This window comes from Diceros bicornis, chromosome 3 (assembly GCF_020826845.1).
Source record: "Diceros bicornis minor isolate mBicDic1 chromosome 3, mDicBic1.mat.cur, whole genome shotgun sequence".
In the NCBI taxonomy this organism is placed as follows: Eukaryota; Metazoa; Chordata; class Mammalia; order Perissodactyla; family Rhinocerotidae; genus Diceros; species Diceros bicornis.
In genome coordinates this window covers 38,881,782-38,900,044 of record NC_080742.1, presented here as the reverse complement: position 1 = coordinate 38,900,044, position 18,263 = coordinate 38,881,782, and the positions used below count along the sequence as shown (strand labels likewise).

General features: G+C 36.6%; 1 protein-coding gene across 1 annotated transcript in view; it reads left to right on the top strand.

Annotated features, from left to right (window-relative positions):
• The first annotated feature begins 604 nt into the window (after positions 1-604).
• Positions 605-18,263, top strand: part of THSD7A (thrombospondin type 1 domain containing 7A) — a 675,175-nt gene continuing 657,516 nt past the window's right edge. The window contains exons 1-2 of the mRNA XM_058526377.1: positions 605-843; positions 1,750-1,782. The gene's annotated coding sequence lies outside the window, so the exon portion shown is untranslated. The remainder of the gene's footprint in view (positions 844-1,749; positions 1,783-18,263) is intronic.

Genomic DNA, 18,263 nt, shown 5'->3' with positions numbered 1-18,263 from the left:
TAGAATAAGAACAAAATCCAAAAAGTTAAGCAAAGGAAAGGAATAGGAATACATTGGTGTCCTTTGTTGTTGTCATTCTGTGTAGTTTATTTTGGGGTGGGGGGAGCTGATGAAGGAGAGAGGGTCGCAGCGGAGTGGGATTTGGGAGGATGTGGAATGTTTTGACGCAGGATTAATTCTGAGTGGGAAAGTATGTGCCGATCTCTCAACTCAGCCTTAGGCAGTACAGCAGACCCTGGTCCCAGGACCGGGAAGGGCGCTGAGACACAGAATTTGGTTTCCGAGCGAGGCTACTGGTCGTTGTGGGAGCCTTGCAAGGGGACGTGGATCTCCAGGCTCTGACAAGCGTGGAGAAGTCCTGGGCACGCTGGGGCCAGGGGCGCCGTGGGACCTCCCTCCGGGGCAGGGATGGAGAGGCCGGGCGGAGAGAGGCGTGCAGGGCCCGCCGCAGCTGCTCTGCGGCTGGAGGAGCGTCTGGGCAGCGCAGGCGCGGGACCCGGCGTTCTCCGGGTGGGCGGGGTGCGGGCGGCTGGAGCCCCAGGCCGGAGGCGCGCCCAGCAGGTGCCTCGCGGGGAGCACAGGTCATGAGGGAGGAGCCTGCGTGGCTCCGGGCACCAGGCCGCGCTCGAATAAGTCTCTGCCTGCCTCGGCCCCGCCGTCCCGCGCCCTCCCCATCGCAGGCTGAGTATCTCTGGCCCGCGCGTCCCTTCCGCGAGGGCGCCCCCACCCCGCGCCCGCCCAGCACGTCACGCGGAGAGGGCACCCCGCGCCCCTGCGCCCGGTAGGACGTCAGCTCTCTGCCCAGGTCTTTTGAGCAAGGACCCACAGTCAGCGCTGTTGTTTGTAAGTTTTGTCTGCTTAGACAACATCCCAAGAACTGAAAGTTCTAAAATAGTTCTCGCTCCCCCTTATTTTTTGAGGGGGAGAGGTGGAGTGGGCTGTGGAGAGAGGGGGGAGATTTGACCCGATGGAAACAATAAATATTTTAAATTGGTGTGTTTATGGCGTAGTTTCATCGTCGTCTCGTATTCCCTGGAACAAATATGACCTGATGTTAGACTCTGAAAAAAAAGTCCGTGTTGAGAGTAAAATATGGAGGGTTCTCATGAGACAAGCAGACCTAGTTAATGGAATATTCTATTCAGCTGAAACAGGGCTGGTTCACAAAATGGCAGGATAAGTCGTTTCAAAAACTAAAAAAGTTCCCATTATCTCTTTCTTGCCTACATCTAGGGGTAATGTTAATTTTATATAAAAAGTTAAGGTTAACTTTGCTAATTGTGTTAAAACCCTGGCACTCTGCATATCTTAGTGAAAAACACTTCTGAGCAGTTCAGTGAATGTAACCTATTTGGAAGGAGATAATTTTGGGGGGGGGGAAGGGATAAGGACACTTTTCTGGAATATAAAATAAATTTAATGCCAAACCTGTAAGCTAAGCTACTTTGATACAACTTCAGTTTCATGTGTGATCAAGTAAAAGGAGTTTGAAGATTTCTATTGGAGCTTTGCTTGCTGATTGTGTGGTCTAAAACTTTGTGGTCACTTACTTTGGGGCCAGTTTTCTCAACCTTATAAGATAGTCACTGGTTTGATTAGTGGGAATATGCATTATAACTATTTTTCACACTGTACATGCATAATCAGCTTCCGCACTCCAAAAGTCTTGAGGTCGAGATCAAGTGGAGGTGGGGCAGGGTATTTCCCCGTGATTCTGATCTTGATCTTTTCCTTTTCCCTCCACATCAGGAAATCCTTGAATCTTTCTGGACTAGAGGCTGGGTAAGTTATTATCTAACTTTATAAACTACTGAATATTTGATTTTCCTGCCAAAGATTTTCCTTTAGTCGTATTTTTTTTTTTAAGCACAAAAGTAGTAAAACATAAGTTTAAACTGGGTGGATAGGTGAAGACTTTACCTTTGAGTTGTATTTGAAATACTTTTATGTCTAAACATGAGCATGGCACACCACATGTGTTAAATTTAGTGTGTGTACAGGCCTAGACTTTTCAAAATGAATAATTTCAGAGTCTTAATTGGGCTAAAGGAAAATAGCTTTATAAGCTAATTAAGCCTTTAATTTCTAACTTGGTTTACTTGTGTCTCAGACTGCCTGGATGAGTTCCTCCATTTAAATTGGGCTCAGTTGAGTCGCTTCTCAGCCTTAAGATGTGCCCTGTTTTTCCTCATTTCACTGGAATTTTCCTTGAATCATTAGTATCTGTGATAAATTTTTATCATTTTGTTGAATCCCTAAGATATTGTATCAGTGGTAGGCCATGGTTAGCAATTCTTACATTTTATTTATATGGATTGCTATGATATATATGTGTAAATATATGTGAAGGTGACTAAAATATTAAATTTGTTGTGTGGTTAGATCATTGAATATACATATATCAATGGGATTTTGAAGGATTGGGGATTTGCTACTCCTTTTTCTGATTAATATTAATTTGAGTCAAGAGTTCTTATACTTTGGTGAGGTGTTATTTGGGATTGCTTAGGTTAGATGGAATATCTGTGCAGATTTGATTCTGTAAATCTATTGATCAGCTATTTCCAAGATTACAGTTGGGAAAATTCTCTCTCTTTAACCTCTTTTCAACATATAACAGGGTGTTAAAATTGGAGAATTTCAAGTAAGGTATACAGGAACTGTACCAATGTGTTGGCACAGTCAGATCTACACCACTCCAAGTGGGACTTGGAAAGGAGATAGTGAACGTCTGATTTTCCCCTCTGAGCTTATCAATTGCTAGGAGGATATATTAAGGGTAGCTAGAGGTTTGATGAGGATGTTGAGACCATGGAGAAAGCTTGTTTGCCAAATTATCAGTGCTTCCACCCCTTTCCCATGGAGGAATGGAAGGGGATGCTTTATGAAAGAGGGGAATGTTTCCCCCTCAACCAAAATCAAGTTGGAGAAGCTTCAAAGTGTCCATTCATGGAGTTTGATAATGTTTCTTGGAGTTTTGGAGGTTAATACTTACATGTACCTGAAAAGATGAGACACTCAGGTGCCCCTGCCCGACCAGAGAGCTAGAAAGCTGCATTAGGAGTAAACTGCAAGGACATATGTGGTGGGGGAAGGAGGTACAAGTTTTACGGTTGATTCTTGGGAAGGAGCTGGCCTGAAACTATTTTGAAAGTTTCTTTACCCAAGAGGACTAAGGTAAAGGTAGTCCAGGTAGACCTCTGGAAGTGCAAGGAAATGAGTGGAAGCTATCAGCAGAGAGAGGAGTATTCCATGTCAGAGGAAGTTCAGCATTCACAGTGGATGAGCCTTTGAGAAATTGACAAATAAATGTGTTCCCTCTCCCCCAAATCAGGAGTTGTCCTTCTGTCACCAGAGGATCCTGACTCCACATGACAATGGCACCTGCCATTTTCTCCTCTCCCCTCCCCCATCTGACCCCTTTTGAGTCACACAGTCTATTAAGGGAGGAGAAGAAAGACCCTAACTCATCACCACTATGGGTTTCTCAGCCTGGAATGGGCTCAAGATGGGAAAAGCAGATGTTTTACCTTTCTATGAAGTGTGAGGTTTGATTCTAACATTAAGTGGACATTTTAACTGGTGAAATGAAATTATTTTGATTTGATTTTATTTTGATTTTGATTTTATTATTTCTAAAGGTAACTAGAAAGCTGTGGATATTTCCTGAGGTTTTATCCAAGAGCGGAGAAAGAGCTAACCTACAGAAGAAGTGTGATAAAGTTCTTTATTGCACACTGAGAAATCTAACTTCTTTAATGAAATGGTTATTCTGTAATAATTCCTTAGACTTTGGCTCAGCTGTGGGATCTTGCCCAGTGTGCTTAATCTATCCAAATCTTTGGTTTCTATGTCAGTACATAAGCATAATATTAGTACCTATCTCAAATCTTGTTGTGAGAACTAGATTATTATTAACACAGTGCCTGACACAACGTAAGCAAATACTGTCTATTAATACCGTTGTTTTTTCTTTTGCACAAATGTCATAACTCCTAGTTCAGTATTGGGCTTAATTCGGTACTAATTCATCATCTGTTAAATTGAATTATCAGAATGACTTAGCAAGGGCAATAGAAACCAACAGCTTTCTGAGCTTGGGCTAGAAGAAAGTGGCCCCCAAAAGCATAAACTTGTCTGATTCCTTGATTCTGGCTGTTGCTCTCAGATGTGAGGAAGGAAGCTGCAACTTCCCTAACCAATCTTTTCTGACTCCTTCAGTGGTAAACACAGTAGAACAGCTTCTTAAAGTTACAACTGAATATGCGGTTATGAAAATAGGGGCACAAATCAGGGACTCTATTGGCCATTTTTATAAAATGGTTTTAGGGAAAAATAAGATTCTGATGAAGTTCAAATTGGAGTCTAATTGTTGAAAAGAAGGCAATGCTAATACTTCTAGGTCAGATTATGTAGAAATATAAATCAAAATGCCAGTGAATTATTTTCAAATAACCCAACATCAAAGGCATGCGTGGCTGTGTATACATTGTAATCTCAGAACTACTTCTTTGGCTTTAAACACCAGGAAGGTTCGTGCTCAAATGGTGACCATCTAGGCAGTCATACTGCTTTTGCTTTCTTTGGCTTTGTAACTGTCACTTGTCTGAAGAGGAAAATAAACCACTGTATTATGAAACAAAAGACAAATACTAAATTCCAGAGAAATGATATGTGCTTAGGAAGGTGCTAAAGATGTGTAGATGGGCTTCGATAGCCTGATAAACATAAAGGCTTGGTTTTAGCCTTTTTATGAACTTTTAGTAAAATTACTCAAGCAAATGTCTGCATACCGGGGAAAATACCCTGAGTTAATAAAATACCCAAAGGAGAAGGTATTGGGCTCACTAAAAAGTACCCCACCATGACTTGTTCAACCACACAGATTGAGCTATGATATACAAAAAAACAAATATCCGTGGTGCATTTTTTCTGTCCAATAGAAAAAAACATACCCAGCACTTTTATCTTCTTGTCTCTAGTCTCTTGCCTTCCAAAGATGGTTTCAAGGGCACTTAACTTTTCTATAAATATGTAATCACTAGGATGTGACAAAATAATTTTGTGCAACTCCTCATTCATTTTCCCTCCACAGCTTCTTAGCCCTTAAATTGCAGAGATAAAAAGAATTTCAAGTGTGGGAGGCAAAGGATCAGTGCAAATCTGTCTGAACTTGGAAGAATCTTTTTATATTTTTAACTAAGTTTCCATGTTGGAATATACAGTATCATTATCTTTTCATAGTATAAGCTGTTTGCAAGAAACTAAGCCCAGTTTTGAAGAGCAGTACATAATATAGTTTTAGTAAAAATGTTGTTATAAATTTATACAGTTCTGTATTTTTTTAACTTCTTTGCTGTATCCATCTTGTCTTCTGAAAGTAAGTGTTCTAAAACAAGCTTGAAATATAATTTTGAGTTGAAAGTATACTCATAGGCCATGTAGTTCTTCTTCTTCATTTTATAGCTGAATCTTAGGTCAAGGTTTTAGATCAACTAGTGGGGCCAGGACTGGAAGCTAAAACCTAAGTATATATCTTTATTCTCCATGGTAAAAAGCAACCCAGAAAAGTTAAGAATCTGTGACAGTGTCTTTTTTGTTTGTTTTTATTTAAAACGTTGATTTTGGTCAATTTTACATAAGTGGATTGGTAGAATAACCTAATTTGATATAAATTAGTCTTATTTAATGAGGGGAATTGGAATTTTTAAAAATCATTTATGTAAATTATCTTAGAGCTACAAAACTAGTTCAAAAATGTGAGAACATTTAAAAGTTACCTGGAAAAGCCATAGAATTTATTATTAATAGTCCTTTCCTTCTTCAGTAGAATATGGCAATCTTTCTTAAAGCTCAGTTTTTTTCAACATTTTCTGGATTCTATCTTTTGAATAGAAAAAAGACAGAATTTTTAAGGAATTTGAACCAGCATTCTTATTTTGATTTTTAATAGTGTTCATTTTATAACTTTAATTTCAGGGCTTGATGTATGAAGTATTATGTGCTGGTATATGTACTTGAGTGTTAATTCTGGTAAATTCAGGTAGTTCTGAGTTATATGGTGTTTGTCAAATTTATTAACTACTTAGTATACCATTTTTCTTAAATAGCTTTATAGGAGTTTACTGGATTATATACCAAAAATAATTTATTCATTTGTAATCTTTACAATACTGTATATGCATGGAAATTCATTTGCCAATAAAAATCCAACCTGTCTGAGAATTTTTGTAGATGGAAAGGAATTGTTTATTTAATAGATGGTGATGGCAAAACTGGCAATCCATCTGTATGGAATCAAACAGATTATGGATGAATTAAAATATATTTAATAATAAAAATATCTTGAACTCTAATTAGGCTATATTTAAACTAATTACTTGAAGAGGATATTAAACTTGTTAATATACAAAATGAGCCTTATGATTCAAAGGACAAATGATTGTGTTGTGTTATTGAAATCAATACATCTTGATATAAAACAGTGAATGAAATAACCATTCCATGTTCCTTAGAAGCTTTTGAAAGTTTTTATAAGACTTAGAAATTTCACAAGTATTCATCCACTTTTCAAACTCCTTTCATTATCCTTTCTTCAATCACTATGATTTAAAGTAAAATACCTTTTGCATTGGGTAAAAAATTATGCCCTTAATTTAACCAGTCATGTGACAGACTTGATGTGAAACCAGGTAAGTAACAATGAGAGCTGCTATTAGAGACAAGTATAAAGCACATTCAGTAGTTTCACAGCAATTTTCATCTGTTTAATGTATAGTGATGTTAAAATCTTTGGGAGTATTTGAAGGAAGATTTGGGTCATTAAGTAAAGGATAGATGGTGGTTCATCCACATCAGTTCCTGAAATTGGATGTAAAATGCATCATGAGATAAACTTCTCCCATTTCCTATTCTGTCCCTAGGCACCTTTGATATTGTCCATTAGTCTACCAGACTGAAATTGTGGGACTTAAGCACTTAATTTGGTGATCCAGATCAGATACATGAAGTATAGGACTCTGGGACATCTGTAAATATTTTAAACATTGTGGCTAATGTGTCATAATATATTTAAGGCATGATTGAAATGGGTTACCTTTCAGTAACTGTTCAAGGATCCAGAATTTGGTTCTTTTAAAATTGCATTGTCGTTAACTTGTAATCATTATTGTTGGTTTATCAAATTATGTTCTTGCTAGCATAAATCAATTGTTATCAGTATGATCGTGCCTTCAATCACTCACACTAGAAATTTTACATTGTCACCTGTTGTGAGGATGTTGCGCTCTTGATTTAAAACAACCAACCAAAAACTAGTCCAAAAATGGTGAAAAATGTGATTTCTGGAGCCAGACAGATTGTATGCAAACCTTGGCTTCACCATTTCCTAGCCATGTGATTTTGGACATATTAGTTATCTTCCCTGAGGCTCAGTTTCTTGATTTGTAAAGTGTCGTTTATACATTCTTCAAAGCATTGCTGTGAGGGCTGAATGACTTCGTACATATAAAGCACTTAGAATATTGCCTAGCACGTAGGAATTATCAACAAATGTTAACTACCCCTTTCTGTCCTGCCCTAGCACTTGTCAAGCTATTATTTTGTGCTAAATTCTCACCTCTTGCTTTCTCCTGTTAGATTCATATCTGTGGGGTTTATGGAAGAAACTAACTTCTCTAAGACTGCATTGCATGTGTGTGATTATATGGATAAATATACGTTACATATATAAATGTGTATGACACAGATAAGTAATATTTTGATGGAAGATATATCAGAAGCATTTATAGGATTTCTCTTTACCCTGAAGAGTCATCTTCTTGTTAGGGGCAATTGTGTGGACTGTTGTACATTTTGCACTTAAACACAATGTTTACAAGTCTTGATCAGGGACTGACTGACATAGAACGTGCACGCCTGTTATCGCATACATTAGATCACTTGTTCCCAAAGTTCTTTGAAGATTCCTTTAATGATAATAAAGCTATGAACCAGAACATGCGAGTCAAAGAAATGTTTTTTCCCAAAGGAAACTAAAAATTCAATGTGGGAAGCTTCCAGTGTAGTAGTTAAGATTATTGACTGAAGATTGTGTAAGAGTCCTGCCTTTGCTACTTAATAGCTGTATAATCTGACAAGTTACTTAACTAGGACTCCCTCTTTAAAAAGGTTTGAAAATTATGTATTTCTCATAATTTATATAAGTGCATTCATATAATTAATATGATGTTTTTCATAGTTCAAATAATGATTAAAACAGGAGCTGGCAGAGAGTAAACAGTGAAAAATGTGATTGCATTTGTTCTACACTTAACTCTTATCAACTGTCTCAAATGTTTGCCTTTGTTTACAAAGGGAGCTAAGAAAAAAAACACAATTATTTCCCCCTAAATGGAGAATTCTCCCAAGAACATCTCTAGAAGTGGACCAGTAAAGCATTTTTATATATGAACCAGAATTTTTTCAGTAAAGTAGCATTTGCTACTTTCTTCATTTTAATTTGGAAATATCAAAAACTATTTTCTTAATGTCAAGGTGTAAAATTAGACTGTATCCCACACCTGCTAATCTAAGCAAAAACCCCAGTGTCAAATATCTGTCGATTCCATAAGGGTCTGTTATTCACTTTTCAATTTTACTATAGAATAATCTTATTTCATTTTTTTCTAGTAATTTTATTGAGATCATACTGGTTTATAACGTGTAATTTTGGGTATACATTATTATTTATCAATTTCTGAATAGACTTCATGGTGCTCACCACCAGTAGTCTAATTTTTGTCTATCACCGTACATATGTGCCCCTTTACCCCTTTCACCCACCCCCCTACCTCGTCCTCTGGTAACCGCTAATCTGTTCTCTTTATCCATGTGTTTGGTATCTTCCACATATGAGTGAAATCATTCAGTATCTGTCTTTCTCTGGCTTATTTTGCTTAACATCATACCCTCAAGGTCCATCCACGTTGTTTCAAATGGGACGATTTTGTCTTTTTTTATGGCTGAGTAGTATTCCATTGTATATATATACCACATCTTCTTTATCCATTCATCCATAGAAAGGCACTTGGATTGCTTCCACATCTTGGCTATTGTGAATAATACTGCAGTGCACATAGGGATGCAGAAATCTCTTTGGATCTGTTGATTTCAAGTTCTTTAGATAAATACCCAGCAGTGGGATAGCTGGATTGTATGATATTTCTATTTTTAATTTTTTGAGAAATCTCCATACTGTTTCCATAGTGGCTGCACCAGTTTGCATTCTGACAAGCCAGTGCATGAGGGTTCCCTTTTCTCCACATCCTAACATTTGTTGTTTTTTGTCTTGGTAGTTATAGCCATTCTGACTGGTGTAAGGTGATATCTCATTGTAGTTTTGATTTGCATTTTGCTCATAATTAGTGATGTTGAACATTGTTTCTTGTGTCTCTTGGCCGTTGTCTTTGGAAAAATGTCTGTTCATATCCTCTGCCCATTTTTTGTTTGGGTTGTTTGTTTTTCTGTTGAGTTGTATGACTTCTTTGTATATCAATCCCTTGTCAGATAAATGATTTGCAAATATTTTCTCCCAGTTGGTGGACTTCTTTTCATTTTGTTCATGGTTTCCTTTGCTTTGCAGAAGCTTTTTAGTCTGATGTAGTCCCATTTGTTACCTTTTCCTTTTGTTTCCCCTGCCTGAGTAGACATGATATTTGAAAAGATGCTGCAAAGACCAATGTCAAATAGCATACTGCCTGTATTTTCTTCCAGGAGTTTTATGGTTTCACATCTTACATTCAAGTCTTTAATCCATTTTGAGTTAATTTTTGTGTATGATGTAAGATAATGGTCTGCTTTCGTTCTTTTGCATGTGGCTGTCCAGTTTTCCCAACGGCATTTATTGAGGAGACTTTCCTTTCTCCATTGTATGTTCTTGGCTCCTTTATTGAAGACTACCTGTCCATAGATGTGTGGTTTTATTTCTGGGTTTTCAGCTCTGTTGCATTGATCTCTGTGTCTGTTTTTGTGGCACTACTGTGCTGTTTTGCTTACTATGGCTTTGTAGTTTATTTTGAAGTCAGGGATTGTGATGCCTCCAGCTTTGTTCTTTTTTCTCAGTATTCCCTTGGCTATTCAGGGTCTTTTGTTGTTCCATATAAATTTTAGGATTCTTTGTTCCATTTCCGTGAAGAATGTCATTGGGATTCTGATTGGGATTGAGTTGAATCTGTAGATTGCCTTAGGTGGTATGGACATTTTAACTATGTTGATTCTTCCGACCCATGAGCATGGAATATCTTTCCATTTCTTTATGTCTTCTTCAATTTCTTTCAATAATGTCTTATAGTTTTCAGTGTATAGGTCTTTCACCTCTTTGGTTAAGTTTATTCCTAGATACTTTATACAGAATACTCTTATTTCTTAGTCACCTCAAAAGTCATGAGAAGCTGCCTTAGTCTTCAATTTTGCTTTGATTGTGAATACTCAGTCTTGGAAGTATCACTTCCAGATATACCTAACCACATCTTGTTCTGCCAAGATCTAAACAAAAAGAGCAGTCATGTCTTATTATAGGATAAAGCAATTTGTGAGTTCTCCAGTGGCAGTTTTAACAAATGTTAAGACTTTGGAAGATCTGTTAACATGAGAAAAATAAAAGGACAAGCTTATTTCAAAGTTATGTACCCTTAAAGTTAATCTCAGCAAATGAGCTCTCAAATCAAACTCCAACCCAGAAAGTTTTGTTTTTTAGTAAAAGATTGACAAGAATAGAAAATAGTTTTATTCTCCAAATATGCAATTCCACATTTTATTAGAGTATTTCAGAACATAAGATAATAGACCCATGTAAAATGAAAGGAAATGTGTTTGTGAGCTAAAAATGAAGAATTCTGAATGAGCAATTATTAAGGCTTTCATCCATGTGACTGGGGACAGCTGCAGGGTTAGAGGCTCATGCTAAGTCGCTCAACATTTATGGAATATCCTGTGTGTGTTGAGTTCTGAATAATGCAGCAACATCTATGGAATATATTGAATAACCACAAATCTTCTTTTAGCCATAAATTATTTTGAGTTGCCCAAGGAACTTTTCAGACAAGGTAGAGGATATTGTAAAATCAAGCATTTGTTAGGGCATTACTGTTTGAAAATGAAATTTACTTATGGGCCCTACTTATAACTCTGACATATATTAATGATCATGAAATGCCTTTAAATTTAAGTTAAATAAAACATAAATGTTAAAGGCTTTTTGAAATATTACGCTCTCCTAGGAATACAAAAATACTTTAGAAACATTTTGTAAGGCATCATCTTGCTAATAAAATAGTGATATGTAAGGATGTTTATAACAATTACAGATATGTAGGGAACTGTAAAGACAGTTAAGTTATTGTATGGACATTAAACTGCATTCTACCAAGAAAGTATAAAAGCTTAGGCAGGAGAGGAGTAGTTTTTACTTTTTCTTCCAAGGTGTGAGCTAGTGGGAAAAGGGGAAAACCAATAAGAAAAATTCATACTCTTATCATAGACATGGCCAAAGTTGCCTTTTTTCCTCCTCTTTTCTGCGTTTGCAGTGGACTGTGGAAGGACAAGGGAGTAGGAATGAGGAAGGAGTAATCTCCTGGCAGATGGGTATCTGTGAGCTGGGAAATATATAGACTAGAGAACAAGGAGATAAAGGTTTCTGTCATTCAGGACAGAGGGGCAAAATATAAAATTCAAATTCTGAGATTAAATAGAGATGAGAATGGCATACAAAGTATTTATCTCTAAAAAAAATTTTTCTGTAAAATTATATAATTTGAGTTAAATTTCAAAAAGATCCTATGCTCAAAACTATGGAAGACAGAAATAACTTAACTATTTCAGGGGCAGACAAACATTAATTGTACTTCTTGGAACAGATCCTTACATGTTGTTAATTTGAAAACCACTTATTTTGCAATAGCATCATTTTAAACTAAGAATTATCCAAGAAGTAACGTAACAAAAACTCTCCGTTTACTACATATTTCCCCTCTCTATCTTTGTATCTTCTGCTTTCTAATAAAATACCATCTCTGTCAGACCTTTGCCCATTGCTCTTGAAACTGCCAGTGTTCATTTTTTCTTTTTACTTTTTTATGTTAATTCTGTTTGGAACATTCTCTACTCTTTTCTGGCTAGTTTGTTTTTTTTATGTACTTCTACTACCTCTGTTTTACAAATTCTGACCTTTTTTTCTAAATGATTGCACACACAAATCTCCTTTGCCCCCCTCCTTTTTTTTCTGCTTTATTGTGATATAATTGACAAACTTGTAAGATATTTAAAGTGTACATCATGATTTTGTATATGTATACATTGTGAAAAGATTTCACTCATCTAGTTAACACATCTATCACTTCACATATTTATCTTTTGTGTATGTGAGAACATTTAAGTTCTCTCTTAGCAAATGTCAATTATACAATACAGTGTTATTAACAATAGTGACCATATTCTACATTAGATCCTCAGATCTTATTCATCTTATAGCTGAAAGTTCGTATCCTTTTACCAACATTCCCTACTTCCCCCCCTCCTCAGCCCTTGGCAACTGTTTTTCTATTCTCTGTTTCTGGGAGTTTAACTTTTTATTTAGATTCCACATATAAGTGATACCATGGAGTATTTGTCTTTCTGCATCTGGCATATTTCACTTAGCATAATGCCTTCAAGGTCCATCTGTGTTGTCGCAAACAGCAGGATTTCCTTCTTTCTCATGGCTGAATAATATTCCATTGTGTATATATACCACATTTTCTTGATTTGTTTGTTGATGGATGCTTAGGTTGTTTCCATAATTTTCTGGCTATTTTAAACATATCTAAAGGGTCAGATCAAGTTCTGCCTCTTTGATAATGTCCTTTAAATTTTTTCTGCTGCAGTCCTCACCACTTTCACTAATTAAATTGTGAATAATTAAATAAAATTAATTAAATGATTATTATTAACTATGAATACTTCTTTATAATTGTAAATCATGAAAATATAACTCAAGCAGAATGCAACTCCCTCAGGCATAGGTGCCATATTCTGCTTCTTCTGTGTTCATTTCAGTGCCAATCATAGTGACAGACATAGCATTGGAACTAGAGATGAGGTTCAATCACTGGAAAAATTTTATGATGTTAAAATACTATATTGTAGTTACAGAAATACTAATTAGCTCTTTTATTAAATATACTGGTACTCTTCTGTCATGCTGTAGGATAATGAGTTCTCAAACCCTTCATAGATGTGTTCCAAATTTTACAAATTTGTAAAACTATTATTTTTTTAATATTTCAAAAATGGTTCTGGGTACCAGCTAGAATGCTGAACCCAATTGACCATACGTGAGCTTAAGGTAGTATGGGGGTAATTATGGCCATCTTATCAAAACATAATTGTATCAGAAAAAGCTCACTATAAACAAATCTTTTAAAAAGGATCATAATGTCATAGTAGGTCATGGGGGGTGGTGGTGGGCATTGGTTAGACATCATCTTAAAAAGTGGCATGAAAAATTATGGATGTATTTATTTTATTTACAGTAGTTTAGGATATTTACTTACTATTTTCCCAAACAAAATGATAGGACAGGATGACCTGATCCTTTCACTTTATGTTTGAGTCCTACAGCACAGTCAATAGGAGAATCCCTTTTAAAACCATCTGACATCAGACAGTACCCATATTTCTAAAGATATTTATTAATGCTTTGATATTCAAATTGTTCTTTCCTAAACCTAGCTTGGTAGATTGTTTTTTTCTTCAGTTTTTAATTTAACTCTGGCATATGACCATTTGTCTATGACTTTCCATCTAATTCTGTTTTCCAGCATCACTTTCTGTAGTTTGATACATTTTCTATTTTACTTTGTAATTGATTTAAACTCTATTTGCATAGTATTGTCAACACTCAAGTTGACAATCAGTGAGGCACTGAACAATAAAGAGGTTGAGCAATGAATGGGGGTGACTAATATTAAATGGAGAGATTTGAGTGGTAACAGGTTTTATAGGTCATCAATTCACTTATGAATATTTTTGGATAGTGACATTTTGTTTTTCTATCCTACCTTATAAATTCAGGGATTTGGAAAATGAATGTTAGGATAATGGGAGACCCCTATAGGTATGTGCAGCTAGAGATGTAGAGGACATATCCTTAAGGACAAATTGTGACTTGATTAAGGGTAAGACTGACACTTGTGGAAGCTTCTTAATTACCAGTCTCGGAACTTTCTGCCAATGGCAAGGTGGACGATCATATTTCCGAAAGCATTCATCTCAGAGTGCACACTGACCAAGTTTCAAATATTTTCACTCACTCTCATACCTGCAAACACTATTCATTCCATTTTCCTTCCTCCATTCCCCTCCCTCTCCCTCTCTTTCATGATTGGTACTGTCTTTTTTTTGTGTGTGTGAGAAAGACCAGCCCTGAGCTAACATCCGATGCCAATCCTCCTCTTTTTTGTTTTTGCTGAGGAAGACTGGCCCTGGGCTAACATCCGTGCCCATCTTCCTCTTTTTTATATGGGACGCTGCCACAGCATGGCTTAACGAGTGGTGCATCGGTGCGTGCCTGGGATCCGAACCAGCGAACCTCGGGCCACTGCAGCAGAGCACATGCACTTAACCGCTTGCGCCACCGGGCAGGCCCGCTACTATCTTTTTAAACAACTTCTAGCTGCCTTCTTTTCAAGATTTCTTTTAAAAACGAAGAGGCTATTTTTTGAGCAGTTTAGGTTTACAGAAAAATTAAGTAGAATGTACAAATGTCCACATATATGCCCCTCTCCCTGCTGCATGTAGTTTTTCCTGTTATTAACATCTTGCATTAGTTGTACGTTTGTTACAGTTGATGAATGAGTGTTGATATATTATTAACTAAATCCCATAGTTTACATTAGGGTTCACTCTGTTGTACCTTCTATGGGTTTGACAAATGTATGGTGTCATATATTGGCAATTACAGTATTATGCAGAATAGTTTCACTGCCGTAAAAATCCTCTGTGATCTGCCTATTCAACCCTCTTTATCCCCTAATCCCTGGCAACCACTAGTATTTTTACTATCTTCAAAGGTTTGTCTTTTCTAGGATGTCGTACAGTTGGAATCATACAGTATGTAGCCTTTTTAGATTGGCTTACTTAGCAATTCCCTTGAATCTGCATTCTCACTGGTCACTTATTCCTTCTTTTGCTGAGGTCTTTTTTTTGATGAGAAAGATTGGCCCTGAGTTAACATCTGTGCCAGTCTTCCTCTATTTTTTGTGTATTGGTTGCTTCCACAGCATGGCTTTGATGAGTGGTGTAGGTCCATGCCTGGGATCCAAACCCAGGAACCCTGGGCTGCCTACGTGGAGTGTGCTGAACTTAACCACTATGCCACCAGGCTGGCCCCTTGCTGAGGTCTTTACACCTCTTGCAGTGGTCTTCATGGAAAGGAGCTTAGATGACCCCATACCTGCTCCTTCATTTATGTGACTTACATCTGGTCTATCGAAAGTCGTGACACATTCTTTTTCCTTAAAACTCTGAGTACCAGTTGATCCCATGTGGGGATTACTTCTCCTGTGTGCTTTCCATCAGAAAGGTAGCCAGGTGTTTGTCATCTTTGTTAAGGTTTTCCAGGTTAAGGTCAAACACTTGTCCACTGGATCGCCTTCCCTCCCCACAGAAACACTTTATTGACTTGGAGTTGGGAGTTAGTGCTTCCCATCTCTCCATTCTTCAAAAATACTCTCCTTTAAACCTTGATTCAATGTGACTGAGGGGTTTGGGAGTCATGTCTCTGATTCTCGGTCTCCACAATAAATCCTTGTCTAGAACCTCACTTTAGAAGCCCAATTTAACATCTTATAGCAGAAGCAACTCAGAACATATTTTTTCTTCAAATATTCAGATTTATCAAGAATCTCTGTCTTCTCCTTTTTATGCCAAAATATCACTTCCAGACCTCTCATTGTTATCTTTCCTGTTTTCATCTGGATACTATCTAATTGATGAGTCTTTAAATATGTGGTAAGTAAATAAAACTACCAGACCAACAGAAATACTAAAACAACAGAAGATACATATTTGTGACTCATTCATATATAAATCAAATGCGAATAATATATGCTTAACAATTTTAAGTATTTTACCTATGAGAAGAATGGATCATGAGGTTTTTAAAAAAACAAGAAAAAGGAGAGAACTACTTGACTCCCCAAGAAAGCTCTTGCCTATGAAATAGATGAAATTAGTTTATAAATTATATGTATATAAACAACTTTTTAGATTTCTATACTGTTTTCCTTAGATTGCTGAGTATGAAAGCATGACCTACTTTTCTCCAACTTGTGCCTCATGGTGGGTATTTGCTCTATTTTATGCGCTGCTATTTTCTCCCTGAGTTACTCTTCTACAGAAAGCAATTCTAAAATTGACTCATTAAAAACAGACAGTTCTGTGAATCTTAATCAAAGACTCATAGTTTGTATTCATCTGGTCCACAACTCTGTGAATTGCAAATTTTTGTTGAATTATTTACATAAAAATGAATACATTTTAACTGTTCTTTAATTGGCAGTGTCTAATAATATCTCCTATTTGCTATTCATCTTGGACATTAAGAGAATAGTTCTGAAAAATTCAATTGGCATTTGGAGAGGCTGGCCTAGATAATCCTATTTCTGGAAAATTACTGATTTATGCCAGAACATACTTTAAAAATCTCTTCTTAAGATTACATCACTCTTTTCCTTTATCCTTAATTCAGTCCATGGGCTCTATCTATTTTCGTTTTAAGTTGTTTGCCTTCTAACAACCGATAACCTGGAAAAATTTAGGCAAACACCAGCCAACATTTTATTGAGGAAAACTCAATAAATGTAGTATGACATAGCAGCTAAGAGCATAGAACTATAAAGCCAAACTGAGGGGATTTGAATCCTTTTTTGTTATTTCTTAGTTGGGTTACGTTGGGTAAGTTTCTTAAACTCTGACTTAGTCTTCTTATCTATGAAAAAACAAATAATAGCACATCCTCATAGAGTAGAGATGAGGATTAATGAGTTAATATACATGAAGGGCTTCTCAGTGCCTGGGACATAGAAAGCACTCACTAAAGGTATGTGTTTTAGTACTTGTAAAATACGAATAGCTAAAAAAAAAAAAACAAACCCGGTGCCAAATCCTAATCTTTGTCTGGCAATAACAGGAATTGTACCATTGTCAGTATTTTTCACAAAGAATGAGTGAAAGTTAATGGACTGAACTTCTTTCCCGTGATTACCCTCTGCACCTACCTTAGCATACTGGCTTAAGAAACTTGAAAAAATAAAAATAATCAAACACAAAACACTAAAATTTAAACTGACAAGATGTTTTAAGAGGTATTGGCCATGGTTCAGACCATATGGATAGGGGTTCAGAAATGTCCTTTGCTAATCAGGATGTTTAATCCTATACCTTAGAAAAAAACCAATAGTTCTCAGTAAACATACACCCCATTCCAGAAAGAACTCATTCCAAAAAGAAATAACACGTCAGCTTCCTGGTGGGGTTCTGGAGTTTGTGGTTACCTCACTTGCCTCTCACAGAGGGGCCTCTATTTAGAACCCCTAACATTAAGGAGGTTCTGTGCAGTCCCAGAATCCCAGAATCTATAGCCGGGAGTTGGTGCTCTTGATCTTTTGTTAGCTTCAATTACCTTCTGTGATTTTGGAGCAAATTATTTTGAGGAGTTAGGCATCCTATCTGATTTCTTATTTACATGTTTCCTTTTATTCTTCTTTGCTCTTCTCATTAATCTAGAGCTGCAGACCACGGGGAGATTGTGTTCACATTGAGTGAGTGTCACAGTGAGGGAGAAGGTGGAGTATGTTTTCCCAGTTCTCTTCCTAACCAGCCCCTTCAGACCTGCCAAATACCCACGCTATACAGAAAGCTTTGAATGTCTCTGAAGTGACTATGTTGATAGTTATTTTTCCTGTATTAATATAACTTGAAAATGGCAAATGGTTTCTCCTCAATTGTATTTTTTTCTAATGTAGTGTATATTTCATAAATTATAACCTATATGGTCAATAATGTTACACATTTTAAAAATAACTGACCCTCAAATTCCAATATTGATCATAGTTCTACATGAATCAATACTAATCTCTCAGACAAATTAGTCTTTACATTGACCAAAACAAAGTCATTATATGCATATTAGTTAGGTGCCACAACATAGATTGAATTAATTTAAGAGGTGAGTGAAGAACGTACAG